Source organism: Cynara cardunculus (genome assembly GCF_001531365.2).
Source record: "Cynara cardunculus var. scolymus isolate 2C chromosome LG 8, CcrdV1, whole genome shotgun sequence".
Lineage (NCBI taxonomy): Eukaryota > Viridiplantae > Streptophyta > Magnoliopsida > Asterales > Asteraceae > Cynara > Cynara cardunculus.
This window is the reverse complement of record NC_037535.1, coordinates 19,828,071-19,831,164: the sequence shown is the minus strand read 5'-3', so window position 1 is coordinate 19,831,164 and position 3,094 is coordinate 19,828,071.

Here is a 3,094-nt window from a genome sequence, read left to right as displayed (position 1 = left end):
TAGGACTCGATAATTATATTAATTATATTTTATATTTTTTATATTTTAAAATGAGATGTTTATCCTTTATTTGATTATGTTTATCCAGAGTTAGTTACACGAATTCAAATATGAAGCTTTAATAAGTTGTACTTATGCATAATTTACTTGTAATCTTGAATTTTAAGTAATATGCATCAATATACAGTATTTCATACATAAAAAATGGTTTTTAAGAGTTTTTGTCAAATGCTTTATAATATAGTATATATATAATACTAAAATGGGAGAATGTTTTTATCTTATTTTAGATAAATAGAAAAATGTGGACACTTTCTAATATGGAGGAAGTAATTTGGATTGGACATGTACTCTCGATAAGAAGCGGTATTCAAAACGAAATCGTCTTAACGACACTCGTATAGTTGATTAGTTGTATAGGCATGATATATTTGAAACCTTTTTGCAAACTTTAGTGATATATAAGGAAAGCAGATGAAAATCCGTCAAGAATAATTAAAAAAACCTGATGAATTTAATCAGACATTTGGGTCGTTTCGTTTGCAAAAAATGGAATGTTATCAGGTATAACCAAATGTTTGGTTGATAGAGAATACGACATAATCTGTTAAATGAAGTTAAATATGTTTGTTTGGTTTACAAATGAATTAACAGAATAAAGAAAAATAATCAAATACGCGTTCATTGAATTTGTTTTTTTTTTTTCTTTCTAAAAAGTATAAATAATAGTGAAATTAGCATTTAATTGAATTTTTTTATGTAAATAATCATTTATTAAATCATATATAAACATAAAACGTGTAAAAAGAGGATACAATCACAAACCAAACTATTCATACGTGTTACCACATCAATTACAAACATTAATACCGTTACCAAACCGTTCCTACACATGAATAGACGTTGTCGAACCATATCATCCAAAGCAACAAATTCCAAAAAAAATTGTTCCTACACATTTACAGACCAAAAAGTGGTCTACATAAACCAATAAGTACGAAAAACATAAATAAATAAAAAAGACGAGTCATTAATCCAGACCCAAAAATAAGTATAACAGTTGTTGCTGATTGGTTTGAGTTTGACTCCAAAGGTCAAAAGTGTCTGGAGATCTCAGGTTCAAATCCAATGAAAACAAAAATTCTTTGTGGCCACGGAGATTCAAATGCGGTGACTCCGGACTAACTGCAACGCAGATGGTTCCCCTGAGATTAGTCGGCTCGCATAACGAGTCAGATATCCAAGTTAATAAAAAAAAAGATATAGATGCTTTCATAAGTTTACCACGAAGGGTGAATATCACAGTATCGATTACCTCATGCAAATGATCGCTTCTGATTTTCCCATATAACTACCATCTGTACATTATTGACTTTACACATTTGTTAATTATATATCGGAGGTATCATCTTCGGCATCAAAAAAGTTATCTTCGAACTGGTTTATATGTTGCGTGTATCTTCCATCGCTATAACATCTCTCGTTGGATTCGTCTGAGCTTATTCTTGTCAAAAACAATCCACAGATCCTTAAAACAATGCAATCCACTTAACATAACTTTGCATCTACACTCGCATATTGAACTAAAGTATGCACTTCTATAATAAACAATTAAAAATAAAAAGAATTTCCTCTTACGCTACACGCGAATAAATATAAATTATTATCCGGTAAGCGTTTATTGGTAGGAGTCAATACTATAATCTATTTTACCAGATAAGATTGTAGTATATTAAAACGATATCGTATGCAACAATTTACCCAGTGAACGCTTACCCGGGTAAGAGTCCTCAAATCCACCTCTATTGATGTACAAGTATTTGATTGTTTACTATTCGTTATTAACAAACAAAACGGTCATATCATATCATTTTTTTAAATACGACAAATCTTTATATATATTGTTTATGTCTGATAAAGTATAGCCTTTGACTTTTTGAAACGTTAAAATCTATCGGTTATCTGAATACCATTAAACCAGTGCACAATCTTGCATCTAATTTTTTTTTTCACTAATGATAATATATAGACACAAAAACTTTACCCTTTTTAAAAAGAAATTCAAACATAAATTTTATTAAGGGGTGTTTGGGATTGTTTATTTGATGCAACTTATGTTTTTCTACAAAAATGTTTATCAACTTATTATAAGTTAGAATGATTTAACTTCTTCAAAAACTTCTTATTACCGGTTTGACATTGGTACAAGTTGTTTATCCAAACACTCAAAAATGCTTATTACCGGTGTCACATCAAAATAAGTCAATAAGTTATTTTTATAAGAATTCCCAAACACCCGGCCCCTAAGAAAGAAGGAAAAACAAGAAGGGCATTAAGGGGATCTGCAGTACTAAAATCAAAACTGAGTTGAGTTCCGGTGAAAATAAGAGTCAGCGTACTAAACACTTGGATGCACATTAGGATGAAATGCATTGGATCAGTCCCTGTATCAAATACGATTATTGAGTGAGTTTGATATTAAAGATAATCAATGGTCTATATTTCTTTTTACGTTTTTCACATTAACTCTTCTTTTTAAAGATGATCATTGCAAATGAAAACTAATTATCTATAAAAATATAGAAAATAAATAAATAAATCCCAAAAAATATTTCTTTATACCATCTGCAGTCCTTTAATTATATTTTTAAATTTGATCCTAAAATATTTTAAAGATCTTGATTGGCGAATGATTATTTTTTAGTCTATTTCTTTTTTATTGCCGACTTGCACCAAAAAAATCAACCTTTTCTTTTCTTTTCTTTTTTTTAATAATTTTTGCATTTATTTAAATAGATATGATAAACTTTTATATAATTTATTTAATTATCTTGTTATTAGTTATTAATTAAATAATCTATACTATCTTATAAAGCATTTGACTAAAACTCTTAAACTCTTAAACTCTTAAAACTCTTAAACCCGTTCATCCCTAAACAATTTCATCCATATCCGATTTCATCCCATAAACTGAATTCGTGTAACTAACTGCAGATAAACATAATCAAATACAGGATAAACATCTCATTTTAAATATAAAAAATCTAAAATATAATTAGGATAATCATTGAGTTCTAACAAAATACTTAATTAT